Raw genomic sequence first — 21,279 nt, forward strand, 5'->3', positions numbered from 1 at the left:
AAAGAAAAATAAAAAGAAAATTCATTTTACTTTGGCCCAGTTTTGTGCGCAATACAAATGCAACGCCAATAATGAATACAAAAAATTGACTAAACACCATGATATAAGTTATACAAATTATAATATGACAACCCAATTCGAAGAGTGCAAAAGAGAGATGGTTACGCTGCATATTCCCTTCCGCAACGAAGAGACAGAACTACTTTCCGAATCAAAATTCCTTCATTTAGATTTTGCTTTATAAAATGTGCATAATGAATTTAAATGTTCTAGTTTTCTTTCATGCAAAATGATATGCATTTCTGAATATCACTAAGAAGTATAACTTCTTCCGCGTAGGGACTCCACGCACCTTTTTTTTACATATGAAAGTACATATACAGTATACTCGAAAAAGTAAATTCTCAGAAAGTAAATAATCACGGAAAAGTTAATCACCTTTAAGATTACACATGCACCTCGAAAAAGTAAATTTTTTAATTTACTTTTCAGAGAGTGTGATAAAAAATTCGAAACGAAACAAGCAGCGTTTTTGTACGATGTTGCAAAAACACTTACTCTCTTGTTTATCGCGTCTTTTTAGTAAATAAACTCTCCTACTTTGAGATATGTACATACATATGTACTTACCATTTTACTTCCTCATTTGTTTGTGTTACAATTATTTTGTTTTGCTATTGCCTTACAGCAAGCAACCCCAAAGGTTTTGACGCTATGTTTGTTATTCTGTACTTCTTCGAAATGGTGCTCAATACGCTAGCCGTCTGCAACTGGTGACGTACAAGGCAATCGGGTGGTTCCCCAAAATTTACAGAAAATTTAGAACATTGCGTTTCGTGATAGCTCCCTCTCCGCCCAGAAATATTTTTTTCAGCATCTCAATGCCATCTGTTGATTCTGCTTATCAAAACTTTCAACTTACGTCACAGGAGATATGGTGTGAGGCTGCAGACTTCTGAAATAACCATTTGGCAGTCTCAAAGTAATAAAATAACGTGTTCATAAGAACTCCTGTTAAGAATTTCGATGCAATTGAGTACCATTGTTAATTTGATTCCAACAGATGAGATTGCCTGAAGGGTCGCGGAATTATCGCTTAGAATGAGATAAGTTCACCATGATAGTTTTTCTCTAGATAATCTCTGTAAATCTTTTAAAGGCGTACAACTTGAAAATGCTTGGAATCCGGCCCTTGAGCACCGACAATTTGCTACATGGATCTACTAGGCCAGTCCCAATTCCATCTGCCGTTTTCGAGACATCTGTATACTATTGCATGGTGGTCTTTGCTAGGTACTCTTTGCGAGTGGAATTCTCTCAGTCGCCTTTACTTCCAGTGAATTTTTGAACATTTTTAAAACATATTTTACTCCTAATATCGTCCTTAGAAAAGAGTGCCATACGTAGATTCTCCCCACTAGCCTAAGCGTTTCTCTGAGCTTATTTTGCCCTGTTCATTCCAAGTTCTGATAAGATGCTTAGGAGACCCGCTTCGTCGTCATTTCTACAACGAGTAGGTTGCTTTTTTAAATTCGAGAACAAAACATTTTAATCATCGAAAATCGCTTTATTGTATTTCAAAACTTTACTGTGGCTGACCCGTAGATAATATTACTACTACCATCTATATAATTTCTATTAGTTAGATTATAACTATTAGTTAATGAGATACAGCATTTTTGTGAAGCAACTTGTGTTAGTTTGCAAAAAAAATGGATCATAAAAGCATTTCATGTGTTAATAAAGCATTGATTTTTAGTTAAAATACTTTTGAATTGGTGCTCTGCACCAGAGAAGTCAACCGTTGAAAAGAGATTTGCTAAGTTGGAAAGAGGCGTAATGAGCACCGAGGACTCTGTGCAAAGTGGGTGCCTCGCAAGTTCATAATCTAACAAAACAACGAATTGCTGACTCTGAAGAGTGTTTGAGTGCTCTTCGTTTAGATGCACTTGGTATAATATTCGTCGACTGAATACTGAGCCAGTTATAATCCATCTATGTCTATTTGGTCGCAGTTCCTCTACTATTCCAAATATTTAGCAATTGTATTATTTTTGAGGAAGGATCAATTTGAAATAGTACGCATATACTTCATCGTTTCCGTTTAAATATTTCTCGCCAGAGAGCTCTGATAATAAAACGCGTCCGATCGCTGCTAAATTCAAAGTGCTACAGGGAGTACCGCGGCCTGCTATTTATAGGCACGCCCCAGCCGTCTTGCCGGACCGGTACCGCCGCAAACGCAACGACACGCAATTTTTAAATCTGTAATATCTTCAGGGAAATATTCATTTAAATCAAATGCTGTACAGGGCCATATAGATCTACTATATATTAAATGATCAATGTATTTAAGGTATTTAATTGATAACGATTATTACTGTATTGGTTAAAATCGCCTCGAAATTAGCCATTATTTGTCGAAAAAGTAAATGACAAAAAATGTTATTGTGGGATATAAATAAGAGATAGATCTTTACTGTACATATACCATCACGGAGTTTTCTTGTAGACCTTTTCAATGTGTACAATACTTTTAGAATATTATTTTGATAAATCTACATAAAAGCTTCATCTTCAATCACTCTATGTATTAAAAAAGCTGCACCAAAATATGTTACGTAGTTTTAAATATTTAGCATACAAAGGCATATAGGGAAAAAAACTGACTTTATTTTTATACTATGTATTGATATTGATATTCACTGTTAAATCCGTACACCTTTAGATGCCTTAGAGCCAATTGTCGTGAAGCACTTTTGTCACTGTGATTGAGGAATTTCCAAAAACATTAAAGTTTGTTTTAAAATTGGTAAAACTTTTTCCGAAACGTTTCAATTGATGAAACAAGTTTATGACGAATGGTTTCAACCTTTTCAAAGTGGTCGTGAGAACATAAATGATGATCAACATGTGGGCTAATCAAAATCCGTGATCACCGAAAATTCCATCGAAACTGTGCGTGAATTCGTCAAAAATCAGCCGAAGTCATTCATTTTCATTCACGGAAATGGAATTGCCAGGCGAAACGCTGCAAGGCTGGAAGGCACCGACGAGCCGAATCCCAAAATCGCGCATGAAGAAGTCAAAAGAGAAGACAATGCTGATTTGTTTTTATGATTCCACCAAAAATTTGTTCCAATCAGAAACGTTAATGCGGTATTCACCTGGATTTTTGAAGTGTTTGGTGCGCCGTATTCGACGTGTTCGGCCCGACTATCGCGAAGATGAAAGTAGGTGTTTGTTGCACGATAATGTGCCGTCTGCATCGATCGAAGACCGATTATTTGACCAAAAATCACATTTTAACCATTAACCACTCCCCTGTATTCACCTTTGATATGTATATCAGTGCAGACTTCTTTCTTTCGAAAAATGTATTTACCCATGAAAAGAAAGCGTTATGTAGACGTAGATGCCATTCAAAAGGTTCTTGCGGCGTGCATACTGGCGGCCATACCGGCCAAAAACACTCGTTCGACATGCTTTTGGACCGTGCAAAAAGCTGTATTGAAGCAGGAGACTATTTTGAATAAAACAGATTGAAAAAAACCGTTTGTTTTGTTGTTCTTTATGTCCTGGGTTTGCTTTGAAAAAGCAGCTTGTATTTATCATCTTTTATTATTTTTTTATTTGTATGTACAATCTGCAGCTCTGTAATCATCCTCCAAAGCACTTTACTTGGGTTTTTTTAAAGCGTGTTGATTTTCTTAGTGCGGAGTGTTTCTTTGAAAAGGATTTCCGCTGGTTGATTGGGGACAGTTCAAGGATAGCTGGCGTGATAAGCATTCAAGGTAATGCCTCCTGTTATCAATATCCACTTTCACCAAAAGCGAATGAATCTTAGCACCACATACCGTTGGTTCTATCACACAAATCCTAACTTACCCTTCTGTGGAACCATATTACAGAACTGTCTCTTCGTGGGAAGGTCGTGTGTCATGACTCATCGGTCTGGGTGCCTCCAGGGCAAGCCCATCCAAAACTTCTTTACCTCCTTTTTGCCCTCAACCGACTTTTTTTCATTCCACGGTCTCATTATTATCGCACTGAACCTAAAGTTACGGGAAATCTTCACTTTACTTCACTGCTATTGATCACTTTCCAGACTAAGTTGGTTAAGCCCTTGTCTTCCGCTTTCAGTGAAGTGCAAATATTCCTTCTTATTGTACAGAATCTACGCAACCTTGTCTGCGAAGATGTTCGAGCAGCAAGCGAAGCGGTGACAATCGGCGATCGTTTGTTCGTTTCTTTCGGCACAGCTCGGCTTTTCTACCAACAACACAATGTTGCCATGCTTATGCTGTTGTTGTTTTTGTAGAACAATGTTTCAATTTTTGGTTGGTGACATATTCAATTAAAATAAATTCTGTTGGGATTCGAACCTACGTGCTCGTCGTCACTTTTGAAGCGCTTACCACCAACACCACCATTGACACTTGTATTGCGTTGTCCTAATTATGGTTTGGTTATGCATGAAAGAAATATACAATGGATCGCCGATTGTTACCTCTTTCCTTGCTGCTGCGCATATGTATGTTTGTATGCTTGTGCATTATTGAAGTTATGCTTCTTTTTCTTTCGTTTGTCTTTCATTTCTGCGAATTCTCAACTATTTTGCGTACATTTTGGTTGAAATACTCTGCGTTGGCCGTTGAAAAATTAAGACTATACTTTACAGGATCATTTCTGTAGTTAGTCTTCATTTAAATTTTTTGGAAATCGACCCGCGATGACGAGGTATATCGTTTTATCTGACAGCGTGAGGTTTATGAACTTCATTTCTAATATTGTGTTGTGGCATATTAGAAAAGATGTTTCTTCGGAAATCGCTCGCTTACAACGGATAAAACGACTTCTGAGTGGTGATTTTAACGAATAAATTCCAAGGTTTTACGCAAAAATAATGCGGTCAATAAGTACAGTACGCTTATGTATGCTTGCGCATTATTTTTCTTTCGTTTGTCTTTCATTTTTGCGAATTCTCAACTATTTTATGTGACTTTATTTCTTTCGTCTCTCTTTTTTTTGTGCGAATTCTTTGAATTTCTGAACGCGCACATGCGTATACATACATTCATATGAGCATGTGCAGATACACAAGATAGGATAGAAAGATGTATGCCTTTTAACATCGTATACTATACTAATAAATATTTTTCGTACTAATAGAAATTAAATTTATCACAGCAATATTATGTATATGTATATTAGGTATATTGCTGTGATAAATTTAATTTCTATTAGTAAGAAAAATATTTATTAGTATAGTATTACGATGTTAAAATGCAAAAATTAAAGACTAAGTCCGTCGAGATTCGAACCTGCGTTCACATTGTGACTTTTTATGTGCTTACCACCAACACCACTATTGACACTTTCGTGGCGTTGTCTTAAGTATGGTTTGGTTATGCATGTAAGAAATATACGATGGTTCAAATAATTTTGTTTAAGTATAGAAATATGCTTTTGTAGAACATTTGCTTTCGCAAACATACAGACAAATGTGCAAACGACATAATATATGTATGATTGTTTCGCATTTTGCTTCTACGCCGGTCAAATTTCTATACAAAAATCGACTGAAATGCATGAGAAAATAAAATGGACAACTAGGGCAAATAATTTTTAAAAAAATTTATTGATAATTAAATATAAATGAAAATACATGTAAATTTACTTAAATTTATTTAAATTTATTAAAAAACTTATTTAAATTTATTAAGAAACTTATTTAAATTTATTGAAAAACTGCAAAGAAAAATAAAAAGAAAATTCATTTTACTTTGGCCCAGTTTTGTGCGCAATACAAATGCAACGCCAATAATGAATACAAGAAATTGACTAAACACCATGATATAAGATATACAAATTATAATATGACAACCCAATTCGAAGAGTACAAAAGAGAGATGGTTACGCTGCATATTTTCTTCCGCAATGAAGAGACAGAACTACTTTCCGAGTCAAAATTGCTTCATTTAGACTTTGCTTTATAAAATGTGCATAATGAATTTAAATGTTCTAGTTTTCTTTTACAAAATGATATGTACAAAATGATATGCCTTTCTGAATATCATACGTCACAGGAGATATGGTGTGAGGCTGCAGACTTCTGAAATAACCATTTGGCAGTCTCAAAGTAATAAAATAACGTGTTCATAAGAACTCTGTTAAGAATTTCGATGCAATTGAGTACCATTGTTAATTTGATTCCAACAGATGAGATTGCCCGAAGGGTCGCGGAATTATCGCTTAGAATGAGATAAGTTCACCATGATAGTTTTTCTCTAGATAATCTCTGTAAATCTTTTAAAGGCGTACAACTTGAAAATGCTTGGAATCCGGCCCTTGAGCACCGACAATTTGCTACATGGATCTACTAGGCCAGTCCCAATTCCATCTGCCGTTTTCGAGAGACATCTGTATACTATTGCATGGTGGTCTTTGCTAGGTACTCTTTGCGAGTGGAATTCTCTCAGTCGCCTTTACTTCATAGTGAATTTTTGAACATTTTTTTAAAACATATTTTACTCCTAATATCGTCCTTAGAAAAGAGTGCCATACGTAGATTCTCCCCACTAGCCCAAGCGTTTCTGAGCTTATTTTGCCCTGTTCATTCCAAGTTCTGATAAGATGCTTAGGAGACCCGCTTCGTCGTCATTTTCTACAACGAGTAGGTTGCTTTTTAAATTCGAGAACAAAACATTTTAATCATCGAAAATCGCTTTATTGTATTTCAAAACTTTACTGTGGTTGACCCATAGATAATATTACTACTACCATCTATATAATTTCTATTAGTTAGATTATAACTATTAGTTAATGAGATACAGCATTTTTGTGAAGCAACTTGTGTTAGTTTGCAAAAAAAATGGATCATAAAAGCATTTCATGTGTTAATAAAGCATTGATTTTTTAGTTAAAATACTTTTGAATTGGTGCTCTGCACCAGAGAAGTCAACCGTTGAAAAGAGATTTGCTAAGTTGGAAAGAGGCGTAATGAGCACCGAGGACTCTGTGCAAAGTGGGTGCCTCGCAAGTTCATAATCTAACAAAAACAACGAATTGCTGACTCTGAAGAGTGTTTGAGTGCTCTTCGTTTTAGGATGCACTTGGTATAATATTCATCGACTGAATACTGAGCCAGTTATAATCCATCTATGTCTATTTGGTCACGTTCCCTTCTATTTATTCCAAATATTTATGCAATTGTATTATTTTTTGAGGAAGGATCAATTTGAAATAGTACGCATATACTTCATCGTTTCCGTTTAAATATTTCTCTGCTAGAAGAGCTCCGATAATAAACGCGTCCGATCGCTGCTAAATTCAAAGTGCTACAGGGAGTACCGCGGCCTGCTATTTATAGGCACGCCCCAGCCGTCTTGGCCGACCGGTACCGCCGCAAACGCAACGACACGCAATTTTTAAATCTGTAATATCTTCGGAAATATTCATTTAAATCAAATGCTGTACAGGGCCATATAGATCTACTATATATTAAATGATCAATGTATTTAAGGTATTTAATTGGATAACGATTATTACTGTATTGGTTAAAATCGCCTCGGAAATTAGCCATTATTTGTCGAAAAAAGTAAATGACAAAAATGTTATTGTGGGATATAAATAAGAGATAGACTTACTGTACATATACCATCACGGAGTTTTCTGTAGACCTTTTCAATGTGTACAATACTTAGAATATTATTTTGATAAATCTACATAAAAAGCTTCATCTTCAATCACTCTATGTATTAAAAAAAGCCGCACCAAAATATGTTACGTAGTTTTAAATATTTAGCATACAAAGGCATATAGGGGAAAAAAAACTGACTTTATTTTATACTATGTATTGATATTGATATTCACCATTAAAGTTTGTTTTAAAATTGGTAAAACTTTTTCCGAAACGTTTCAATTGATGAAACAAGTTTATGACGAGTGGTTTCAACCTTTTCAAAGTGGTCGTGAGAACATAAATGATGATCAACATGTGGGCCAATCAAAATCCGTGATCACCGAAAATTCCATCGAAACTGTGCGTGAATTCGTCAAAAATCAGCCGAAGTCATTCATTTTCATTCACGGAAATGGAATTGTAGCGAAACGCTACAAGGCTGGAAGGCACCGGACGAGCCGAAACCCAAAAAATCGCGCATGAAGAAGTCAAAAGAGAAGACAATGCTGATTTGTTTTTATGATTCCACCAAAAAATTTGTTCCACCCGGTCAAAACGTTAATGCGGTATTCTACCTTGGATTTTTGAAGTGTTTGGTGCGCCGTATTCGACGTGTTCGGCCCGAATATCGCGAAGATGAAAGTAGGTGTTTGTTGCACGATAATGCGCCGTCTCATCGATCGACGCTTGTGACCGATTATTTGACCAAAAATCACATTTTAACCATTAACCACTCCCCGTATTCACCTGATATGGCATCGTGCGACTTCTTCCTTTTCGGAAAAATGTATTTACCCATGAAAAGAAAGCGTTATGTAGACGTAGATGCCATTCAAAAGGCTTGCGGCGGCATACTGGCGGCCATACCGGCCAAAAACACTCGTTCGACATGCTTTTGGATCGTGCTAAAAGCTGCATTGAAGCAGGAGACTATTTTGAATAAAACAGATTGAAAAAAAAACCGTTTGTTTTGTTGTTCTTTTATGTCCTGTTTGCTTTGAAAAGCAGCTTGTATTTATCATCTTTTATTATTTTTTTATTTGTATGTACAATCTGCAGCTCTTGTAATCATCCTCCAAAGCACTTTACTTGGGTTTTTTTAAAGCGTGTTGATTTTCTTAGTGCGGAGTGTTTCTTCGAAAAGGATTTCCGCTGGTTGGATTGGGGACAGTTCAAGGATAGCTGGCGTGATAAGCATTCAAGGTAATGCCTCCTGTTATCAATATCCACTCTCACCAAAAAGCGAATGAATCTTAGCACCACATACCGTTGGTTCTATCACACAAATCCTAACTTACCCTTCTGTGGAACTATATTACAGAACTGTCTCTTCGTGGGAAGGTCGTGTGTAATGACTCATCGGTCTGGGTGCCTCCCAGGAGCAAGCCCATCCAAAAACTCTTTACCTCCTTTGCCCTCAACCGACTTTTTTTCATTCCACGGTCTCATTATTATCGCACTGAACCTAAAGCTTCGGTGAAATCTTCACTTTACTTCACTGCTATTGATCACTTTCCAGACTAAGTTGGTTAAGCCCTTGTCTTCCTTTCAGTAAACCGTGCAAAACATATTCCTCTTCTTATTGTACAGAGTGCTCTGGTCATGTCCAACCCTTTAGCCGAGGAGCAGTCTATGCCAGCCAGGATGTTGTTTCCTATTATATTTATTGAATATATGTATATTTTTCATGTCTACTATATGATTTAAGGAACCAATGATTACACTTTTTACAGCGAATACTATAATTATTGGCCTTAAGGCCAGGTTCCTCTAAAAAGCGTATTTTTGAAGTTATACTTCTTATACGAGTTCCGAAAAGGTTGCGATAGATTCAGGTTGCGCAAACTTGCTCAACATGAATCTACGCAACCTTGCTCAACATGAATCTACGCAACCTTGCTCAATATAAATCTACGCAACCTTGTCTGCGAAGATGTTCGAGCAGCAAGCGAAGCGGTGACAATCGGCGATCGTTTGTTCGTTTCTTTCGGCACAGCTCGGTTTTTCTACCAACAACACAATGTTGCCATGCTTATGCTGTTGTTGTTTTTGTAGAACAATGTTTCAATTTTTGTTGGTGACATATTCAGTTAAAAATAAATTCTGTAGGGATTCGAACCTACGTGCTCGTCGTAACTTTTCAAGCGCTTACCACCAACACCACCATTGACAAATGCACTGTATTGCGTTGTCCTAATTATGGTTTGGTTATGCATGAAAGAAATATACAATGGATCGCCGATTGTTACCTCTTTCCTTGATGCTGCTGCGCATATGTAGGTTTGTATGCTTGTGCATTGGTGAAGTTATGCTTCTTTTTCTTTCGTTTGTCTTTCATTTCTGCGAATTCTCAACTATTTTGCGTATATTTTGGTTGAAATACTCAGCGTTGGCCGTTGAAAAATTAAGGCTATACTTTACAGGATCATTTCTGTAGGTAGTCTTCATTTAAATTTTTTGGAAATCGACCCGCGATGACGAGTTATATCGTTTTATCTGACAGCGTGAGGTTTATGAACTTCATTTCTAATATTGTGTTGTGGCATATTAGAAATGATGTTTCTTCGAATTCTTCGAAAAGCGCTCGCTTACAACGGATAAAACGACTTCTGAGTGGTGATTTTAATGAATAAATTCCAAGGTTTTACACAAAAATAATGTGGTCAATAAGTACAGTACGCTTATGTATGCTTGCGTATTATTTTTCTTTCGTTTGTCTTTCATTTTTGCGAATTCTCAACTATTTTATGTGACTTTATTTCTTTCGTCTCTCTTTTTTTTGTGCGAATTCTTTGAATTTCTGAACGCGCACATGCGTATACATACATTCATATGAGCATGTGCAGATACGCAAGATAGGATAGAAAGATGTATGCCTTTTAACATCGTATACTACATATACTAATAAATATTTTACGTACTAATAGAAATTAAATTTATCACAGCAATATTATGTATATGTATATTAGGTATATTGCTGTGATAAATTTAATTTCTATTAGTAAGAAAAATATTTGTTAGTATAGAGTCGAGATTCGAACCTGCGTTCACATTGTGACTTTTTATGTGCTTACCACCAACACCACTATTTACACTTTCGTGGCGTTGTCTTAAGTATGGTTTGGTTATGCATGTAAGAAATATACGATGGTTCAAATAATTTTGTTTAAGTATAGAAATATGCTTTTAAAGAACATTTGCTTTCGCAAACATACAGACAAATGTGCAAACGATATAATATATGTATGATTGTTTCGCATTTTGCTTCTACGCCGGTCAAATTTCTATACAAAAATCGACTGAAATGCATGAGAAAATAAAATTGACAACTAGGGCAAATAATTTAAAAAAAATTTATTGATAATTAAATATAAATGAAAATACATGTACATAAATTTACTTAAATTTATTTAAATTTAATAAAAAACTTATTTAAATTTATTAAGGAACTTATTTAAATTTATTGAAAACTGCAAAGAAAAATAAAAAGAAAATTCATTTTACTTTGGCCCAGTTTTGTGCGCAATACAAATGCAACGCCAATAATGAATACAAAAATTGACTAAACACCATGATATAAGTTATACAAATTATAATATGACAACCCAATTCGAAGAGTGCAAAAGAGAGATGGTTACGCTGCATATTCCCTTCCGCAACGAAGAGACAGAACTACTTTCCGAATCAAAATTCCTTCATTTAGACTTTGCTTTATAAAATGTGCATAATGAATTCAAATGTTCTAGTTTTCTTTCATACAAAATGATGGATGCATTTCTGAATATCACTAAGAAGTATAATCTCTCCGCCCAGAAATCGATTTTTTTTCAGCATCTCAATGCCATCTGTTGATTCTGCTTATCAAAACTTTCAACTTACGTCACAGGAGATATGGTGTGAGGCTGCAGACTTCTGAAATAACCATTTGGCAGTCTCAAAGTAATAAAATAACGTGTTCATAAGAACCCTGTTAAGAATTTCGATGCAATTGAGTACCATTGTTAATTTGATTCCAACAGATGAGATTGCCCGAAGGGTCGCGGAATTATCGCTTAGAATGAGATAAGTTCACCATGATAGTTTTTCTCTAGATAATCTCTGTAAATCTTTTGTTAAGGTGTACAACTTGAAAATGCTTGGAATCCGGCCCTTGAGCACCGGGACAATTTGGTTACATGGATCTACTAGGCCAGTCCCAATTCCATCTGCCGCTTTTCGAGACATCTGTGTATACTATTGCATGGTGGTCTTTGGTTAGGTAATTCTTTGCGAGTGGAAAAGTCGCCTTTACTTCCAGAAGTGAATTTTTGAACATTTTTTTAAAACATATTTTACTCCTAATATCGTCCTTAGAAAGAGTGCCACGTAGATTTCCTCCCACTAGCCTAAGCGTTTCTGAGCTTCTATTTTGCCTCTGTTCATTCCAAGTTCTGATAAGATGCTTAGGAGACCCGCTTCGTCGTCATTTCAACGAGTAGGTTGCTTTTTTAAATTCGAGAACAAAAACATTTTAATCATCGAAAATCGCTTTATTATTGTATTTCAAAACTTTTACTGTGGTTGACCCGTAGATAATATTACTACTACCATCTATATAATTTCTATTAGTTAGATTATAACTATTAGTTAATGAGATACAGCATTTTTGTGAAGCAACTTGTGTTAGTTTGCAAAAAAATGGATCATAAAAGCATTTCATGTGTTAATAAAGCATTGATTTTTAGTTAAAATATTTTTTGAATTGGTGCTCTGCACCAGAGAAGTCAACCGTTGAAAAGAGATTTGCTAAGTTGGAAAGAGGCGTAATGAGCACCGAGGACTCTGTGCAAAGTGGGTGCCTCGCAAGTTCATAATCTAACAAAAACAACGAATTGCTGACTCTGAAGAGTGTTTGAGTGCTCTTCGTTTAGGATGCACTTGGTATAATATTCGTCGACTGAATACTGAGCCAGTTATAATCCATCTATGTCTATTTGGTCGCAGTTCCCTTCTACTATTCCAAATATTTAGCAATTGTATTATTTTTGAGGAAGGATCAATTTGAAATAGTACGCATATACTTCATCGTTTCCGTTTAAATATTTCTCGCTAGAGAGCTCCGATAATAAACGCGTCCGATCGCTGCTAAATTCAAAGTGCTACAGGAGTACCGCGGCCTGCTATTTATAGGCACGCCCCAGCCGTCTTGGCCGACCGGTACCGCCGCAAACGCAACGACACGCAATTTTAAATCTGTAATATCTTCGGAAATATTCGTTTAAATCAAATGCTGTACAGGGCCATATAGATCTACTATATATTAAATGATCAATGTATTTAAGGTATTTAATTGGATAACGATTATTACTGTATTGGTTAAAATCGCCTCGGAAATTAGCCATTATTTGTCGAAAAAAGTAAATGACAAAAAAATGTTATTGTGGGATATAAATAAGAGATAGACTTACTGTACATATACCATCACGGAGTTTTCTGTAGACCTTTTCAATGTGTACAATACTTAGAATATTATTTTGATAAATCTACATAAAAAGCTTCATCTTCAATCACTCTATGTATTAAAAAAAGCCGCACCAAAATATGTTACGTAGTTTTAAATATTTAAGCATACAAAGGCATATAGGGAAAAAAACTGACTTTATTTTATACTATGTATTGATATTGATATTCACCGTTAAATCCGTACACCTTTAGATGCCTTAGAGCCAATTGTCGAAGCACTTTTGTCACTGTGATTGAGGAATTTCCAAAACATTAAAGTTTGTTTTAAAATTGGTAAAACTTTTTCCGAAACGTTTCAATTGATGAAACAAGTTTATGACGAATGGTTTCAACCTTTTCAAAGTGGTCGTGAGAACATAAATGATGATCAACATGTGGGCCAATCAAAATCCGTGATCACCGAAAATTCCATCGAAACTGTGCGTGAATTCGTCAAAAATCAGCCGAAGTCATTCATTTTCATTCACGGAAATGGAATTGTAGCGAAACGCTACAAGGCTGAAGGCACCGGACGAGCCGAAACCCAAAAAATCGCGCATGAAGAAGTCAAAAGAGAAGACAATGCTGATTTGTTTTTATGATTCCACCAAAAAATTTGTTCCACCCGGTCAAAACGTTAATGCGGTATTCTACCTTGGATTTTGAAGTGTTTGGTGCGCCGTATTCGACGTGTTCGGCCCGAATAACGCGAAGATGAGACTTGGCGTTTTGTTGCACGATAATACGCCGTTTCATCGATCGACGATTCTGACCGATTATTTGACCAAAATCACATTTTAACCATTAACCACTCCCCCGTATTCACCTGATATGGCATCGTGCGACTTCTTCCTTTTCGGAAAAATGTATTTACCCATGAAAAGAAAGCGTTATGTAGACGTAGATGCCATTCAAAAGGCTTGCGGCGGCATACTGGCGGCCATACCGGCCAAAACACTCGTTCGACATGCTTTTGGACCGTGCAAAAGCTGTATTGAAGCAGGAGACTATTTTGAATAAAACAGATTGAAAAAAACCGTTTGTTTTGTTGTTCTTTTATGTCCTGTTTGCTTTGAAAAGCAGCTTGTATTTATCATCTTTTATTATTTTTTTATTTGTATGTACAATCTGCAGCTCTGTAATCATCCTCCAAAGCACTTTACTTGGGTTTTTTAAAGCGTGTTGATTTTCTTAGTGCGGAGTGTTTCTTCGAAAAGGATTTCCGCTGGTTGGATTGGGGACAGTTCAAGGATAGCTGGCGTGATAAGCATTCAAGGTAATGCCTCCTGTTATCAATATCCACTCTCACCAAAAGCGAATGAATCTTAGCACCACATACCGTTGGTTCTATCACACAAATCCTAACTTACCCTTCTGTGGAACTATATTACAGAACTGTCTCTTCGTGGGAAGGTCGTGTGTCATGACTCATCGGTCTGGGTGCCTCCCAGGAGCAAGCCCATCCAAAAACTCTTTACCTCCTTTGCCCTCAACCGACTTTTTTTCATTCCACGGTCTCATTATTATCGCACTGAACCTAAAGCTTCGGGAAATCTTCACTTTACTTCACTGCTATTGATCACTTTCCAGACTAAGTTGGTTAAGCCCTTGTCTTCCGCTTTCAGTAAACCGTGCAAATATTCCTCTTCTTATTGTACAGAGTGCTCTGGTCATGTCCAACCCTTTAGCCGAGGAGCAGTCTATGCCAGCCAGGATGTTGTTTCCTATTATATTTATTGAATATATGTATATTTTTCATGTCTACTATATGATTTAAGGAACCAATGATTACACTTTTACAGCGAATACTATAATTATTGGCCTTAAGGCCAGGTTCCTCTAAAAGCGTATTTTTTCAATACATTTTATTTTTATTACTAAACATGTAGAGTAATAAATTTTTTTGAAGTTATACTTCTTATACGAGTTCGGAAAAGGTTGCGATAGATTCAGGTTGCGCAACCTTGCTCAATATGAATCTACGCAACCTTGTCTGCGAAGATGTTCGAGCAGCAAGCGAAGCGGTGACAATCGGCGATCGTTTGTTCGTTTCTTTCGGCACAGCTCGGCTTTTCTACCAACAACACAATGTTGCCATGCTTATGCTGTTGTTGTTTTTGTAGAACAATGTTTCAATTTTTGGTTGGTGACATATTCAATTAAAAATAAATTCTGTTGGGATTCGAACCTACGTACCTACGTGCTCGTCGTAACTTTGAAGCGCTTACCACCTCGACCACCATTGACTCCTGTATTGCGTTGTCCTAATTATGGTTTGGTTATGCATGAAAGAAATATACAATGGATCGCCGATTGTTACCTCTTTCCTTGCTGCTGCTGCGCATATGTATGTTTTTATGCTTGTGCATTATTGAAGTTATGCTTCTTTTTCTTTCGTTTGTCTTTCATTTCTGCGAATTCTCAACTATTTTGCGTATATTTTGGTTGAAATACTCTGCGTTGGCCGTTGAAAAATTAAGGCTGTACTTTACAGGATCATTTCTGTAGTTAGTCTTCATTTAAATTTTTGGAAATCGACCCGCGATGACGAGGTATATCGTTTTATCTGACAGCGTGAGGTTTATGAACTTCATTTCTAATATTGTGTTGTGGCATATTAGAAACGATGTTTCTTCGAAAATCGCTCGCTTACAACGGATAAAACGACTTCTGAGTGGTGATTTTAATGAATAAATTCCAAGGTTTTACGCAAAAATAATGCGGTCAATAAGTACAGTACGCTGCTTATGTATGCTTGCGCATTATTTTTCTTTCGTTTTCATTTTTGCGAATTCTCAACTATATTATGTGACTTTATTTCTTTCGTCTCTCTTTTTTTTTGTGCTAATTCTTTGAATTTCTGAACGCGCACATGCGTATACATACATTCATATGAGCATGTGCAGATACACAAGATAGATAGAAAGATGTATGCCTTTAACATCGTATACTATGTATACTAATAAATATTTTTCGTACTAATAGAAATTAAATTTATCACAGCAATATTATGTATATGTATATTAGGTATGTTGTTGTGATAAATTTAATTTCTATTAGTAAGAAAAATATTTATTAGTATAGTATTACGATGTTAAAATGCTAAAATTAAAGACTAAGTCCGTCGAGATTCGAACCTGCGTTCACATTGTGACCTTTTATGTGCTTACCACTAACACCACTATTGACACTTTCGTGGCGCTGTCTTAAGTATGGTTTGGTGATGTATGTAAGAAATATACGATGGTTCAAATAATTTTGTTTAAGTATAGAAATATGCTTTTGTAGAACATTTGCTTTCGCAAACATACAGACAAATGTGCAAACGACATAATATATGTATGATTGTTTCGCATTTTGCTTCTACGCCGGTCAAATTTCTATACAAAAATCGACTGAAATGCATGAGAAAATAAAATGGACAACTAGGGCAAATAATTTTAAAAAAATTTATTGATAATTAAATATAAATGAAAATACATGTAAATTTACTTAAATTTATTTAAATTTATTAAAAAAACTTATTTAAATTTATTAAGAAACTTATTTAAATTTATTGAAAAACTGCAAAGAAAAAATAAAAAGAAAATTCATTTTACTTTGGCCCAGTTTTGTGCGCAATACAAATGCAACGCCAATAATGAATACAAGAAATTGACTAAACACCATGATATAAGATATACAAATTATAATATGACAACCCAATTCGAAGAGTACAAAAGAGAGATGGTTACGCTGGATATTCCCTTCCGCAACGAAGAGACAGAACTACTTTCCGAGTCAAAATTCCTTCATTTAGATTTTGCTTTATAAAATGTGCATAATGAATTTAAATGTTCTAGTTTTCTTTCATGCAAAATGATATGCATTTCTGAATATCACTAAGAAGTATAACTTCTTCCGCGCGTAGGGACTCCACGCACCTTTTTTTACATATGAAAGTACATATACAGTATACTCTCGAAAAGTAAATTCTCAGAAAGTAAATAATCACGGAAAAGTTAATCACCTTTAAGATTACACATGCACCTCGAAAAAGTAAATTTTTAATTTACTTTTCAGAGAGTGTGATAAAAAATTCGAAACGAAACAAGCAGCGTTTTTGTACGATGTTGCAAAAACACTTACTCTCTTGTTTATCGCGTCTTTTTAGTAAATAAACTCTCCTACTTTGAGATATGTACATACATATGTACTTACCATTTTACTTCCTCATTTGTTTGTGTTACAATTTTTTTGTTTTGCTATTGCCTTACAGCAAGCAACCCCAAAGGTTTTGACGCTATGTTTGTTATTCTGTACTTCTTCGAAATGGTGCTCAATACGCTAGCCGTCAGCAACTGGTGACGTACAAGGCAATCGGGTGGTTCCCCAAAATTTACAGAAAATTTAGAACATTGCGTTTCGTGATAGCTCCCTCTCCGCCCAGAAATATTTTTTTTCAGCATCTCAATGCCATCTGTTGATTCTGCTTATCAAAACTTTCAACTTACGTCACAGGAGATATGGTGTGAGGCTGCAGACTTCTGAAATAACCATTTGGCAGTCTCAAAGTAATAAAATAACGTGTTCATAAGAACTCTGTTAAGAATTTCGATGCAATTGAGTACCATTGTTAATTTGATTCCAACAGATGAGATTGCCCGAAGGGTCGCGGAATTATCGCTTAGAATGAGATAAGTTCACCATGATAGTTTTTCTCTAGATAATCTCTGTAAATCTTTTAAAGGCGTACAACTTGAAAATGCTTGGAATCCGGCCCTTGAGCACCGACAATTTGCTACATGGATCTACTAGGCCAGTCCCAATTCCATCTGCCGTTTTCGAGACATCTGTATACTATTGCATGGTGGTCTTTGCTAGGTACTCTTTGCGAGTGGAATTCTCTCAGTCGCCTTTACTTCCAGTGAATTTTTGAACATTTTTTTAAAACATATTTTACTCCTAATATCGTCCTTAGAAAAGAGTGCCATACGTAGATTCTCCCCACTAGCCTAAGCGTTTCTGAGCTTATTTTGCCCTGTTCATTCCAAGTTCTGATAAGATGCTTAGGAGACCCGCTTCGTCGTCATTTCTACAACGAGTAGGTTGCTTTTTAAATTCGAGAACAAAAACATTTTAATCATCGAAAATCGCTTTATTGTATTTCAAAACTTTACTGTGGTTGACCCGTAGATAATATTACTACTACCATCTATATAATTTCTATTAGTTAGATTATAACTATTAGTTAATGAGATACAGCATTTTTGTGAAGCAACTTGTGTTAGTTTGCAAAAAAATGGATCATAAAAGCATTTCATGTGTTAATAAAGCATTGATTTTTAGTTAAAATACTTTTGAATTGGTGCTCTGCACCAGAGAAGTCAACCGTTGAAAAGAGATTTGCTAAGTTGGAAAGAGGCGTAATGAGCACCGAGGACTCTGTGCAAAAGTGGGTGCCTCGCAAGTTCATAATCTAACAAAAACAACGAATTGCTGACTCTGAAGAGTGTTTGAGTGCTCTTCGTTTAGGATGCACTTGGTATAATATTCATCGACTGAATACTGAGCCAGTTATAATCCATCTATGTCTATTTGGTCGCAGTTCCTTCTACTATTCCAAATATTTAGCAATTGTATTATTTTTGAGGAAGGATCAATTTGAAATAGTACGCATATACTTCATCGTTTCCGTTTAAATATTTCTCGCTAGAGAGCTCCGATAATAAACGCGTCCGATCGCTGCTAAATTCAAAGTGCTACAGGGAGTACCGCGGCCTGCTATTTATAGGCACGCCCCAGCCGTCTTGGCCGACCGGTACCGCCGCAAACGCAACGACACGCAATTTTAAATCTGTAATATCTTCGGAAATATTCGTTTAAATCAAATGCTGTACAGGGCCATATAGATCTACTATATATTAAATGATCAATGTATTTAAGGTATTTAATTGGATAACGATTATTACTGTATTGGTTAAAACCGCCTCGGAAATTAGCCATTATTTGTCGAAAAAGTAAATGACAAAAAAATGTTATTGTGGGATATAAATAAGAGATAGACTTACTGTACATATACCATCACGGAGTTTTCTGTAGACCTTTTCAATGTGTACAATACTTAGAATATTATTTTGATAAATCTACATAAAAAGCTTCATCTTCAATCACTCTATGTATTAAAAAAAGCCGCACCAAAATATGTTACGTAGTTTTAAATATTTAAGCATACAAAGGCATATAGGGAAAAAAACTGACTTTATTTTATACTATGTATTGATATTGATATTCACCGTTAAATCCGTACACCTTTAGATGCCTTAGAGCCAATTGTCGAAGCACTTTTGTCACTGTGATTGAGGAATTTCCAAAACATTAAAGTTTGTTTTAAAATTGGTAAAACTTTTTCCGAAACGTTTCAATTGATGAAACAAGTTTATGACGAGTGGTTTCAACCTTTTCAAAGTGGTCGTGAGAACATAAATGATGATCAACATGTGGGCCAATCAAAATCCGTGATCACCGAAAATTCCATCGAAACTGTGCGTGAATTCGTCAAAAATCAGCCGAAGTCATTCATTTTCATTCATGGAAATGGAATTGTAGCGAAACGCTAGAGGGCTAAATGGAAGGCACCGGACGAGCCGAAACCCAAAAAATCGCGCATGAAGAAGTCAAAAGAGAAGACAATGCTGATTTGTTTTTATGATTCCACCAAAAAAATTGTTCCACCCGGTCAAAAAGTTAATGCGGTATTCTACCTTGGATTTTTGAAGTGTTTGGTGCGCCGTATTCGACGTGTTCGGCCCGAATATCGCGAAGATGAAAGTTGGTGTTTGTTGCACGATAATGCGCCGTCTCATCGATCGACGCTTGTGACCGATTATTTGACCAAAAATCACATTTTAACCATTAACCACTCCCCGTATTCACCTGATATGGCATCGTGCGACTTCTTCCTTTTCGGAAAAATGTATTTACCCATGAAAAGAAAGCGTTATGTAGACGTAGATGCCATTCAAAAGCTTGCGGCGGCATACTGGCGGCCATACCGGCCAAAAACACTCGTTCGACATGCTTTTGGACCGTGCAAAAAGCTGTATTGAAGCAGGAGACTATTTTGAATAAAACAGATTGAAAAAACCGTTTGTTTTGTTGTTCTTTTATGTCCTGTTTGCTTTGAAAAGCAGCTTGTATTTATCATCTTTTATTATTTTTTTATTTGTATGTACAATCTGCAGCTCTGTAATCATCCTCCAAAGCTCTTTACTTGGGTTTTTTAAAGCGTGTTGATTTTCTTAGTGCGGAGTGTTTCTTCGAAAAGGATTTCCGCTGGTTGGATTGGGGACAGTTCAAGGATAGCTGGCGTGATAAGCATTCAAGGTAATGCCTCCTGTTATCAATATCCACTCTCACCAAAAGCGAATGAATCTTAGCACCACATACCGTTGGTTCTATCACACAAATCCTAACTTACCCTTCTGTGGAACTATATTACAGAACTGTCTCTTCGTGGGAAGGTCGTGTGTCATGACTCATCGGTCTGGGTGCCTCCCAGGAGCAAGCCCATCCAAAACTCTTTACCTCCTTTGCCCTCAACCGACTTTTTTCATTCCACGGTCTCATTATTATCGCACTGAACCTAAAGCTTCGGGAAATCTTCACTTTACTTCACTGCTATTGATCACTTTCCAGACTAAGTTGGTTAAGCCCTTGTCTTCCGCTTTCAGTAAACCGTGCAAATATTCCTCTTCTTATTGTACAGAGTGCCCTGGTCATGTCCAACCCCTTTAGCCGAGGAGCAGTCTATGCCAGCCAGGATGTTGTTTCCTATTATATTTATTGAATATATGTATATTTTTCATGTCTACTATATGATTTAAGGAACCAATGATTACACTTTTTACAGCGAATACTATAATTATTGGCCTTAAGGCCAGGTTCCTCTAAAAAGCGTATTTTTTTAATACATTTTATTTTTATTACTAAACATGTAGAGTAATACATTTTTTTTGAAGTTATACTTCTTATACGAGTTCGGAAAAGGTTGCGATAGATTCAGGTTGCGCAACCTTGCTCAATATGAATCTACGCAACCTTGCTCAATATGAATCTACGCAACCTTGTCTGCG

General features: G+C 36.0%; 1 protein-coding gene, 1 non-coding gene and 2 pseudogenes across 15 annotated transcripts in view; all 4 read left to right on the forward strand.

Moving 5' to 3' along the window:
• The window catches only part of LOC120780022 (calcium/calmodulin-dependent protein kinase type 1-like), a 113,950-nt gene that overhangs the window by 38,914 nt on the left and 53,757 nt on the right, over positions 1–21,279 (forward strand). The gene's annotated exons all lie outside the window — the stretch shown is intronic.
• Positions 4,665–4,867, forward strand: LOC120780038 (annotated as a pseudogene).
• Positions 10,091–10,302, forward strand: LOC120780030. Its single transcript, XR_005705798.1, has one exon. It is a non-coding gene; the product is annotated as a small nucleolar RNA U3 (small nucleolar RNA).
• Positions 15,643–15,844, forward strand: LOC120780041 (annotated as a pseudogene).

This window comes from Bactrocera tryoni, unplaced genomic scaffold (genome assembly GCF_016617805.1).
Source record: "Bactrocera tryoni isolate S06 unplaced genomic scaffold, CSIRO_BtryS06_freeze2 scaffold_120, whole genome shotgun sequence".
NCBI classification, from domain to species: Eukaryota; Metazoa; Arthropoda; class Insecta; order Diptera; family Tephritidae; genus Bactrocera; species Bactrocera tryoni.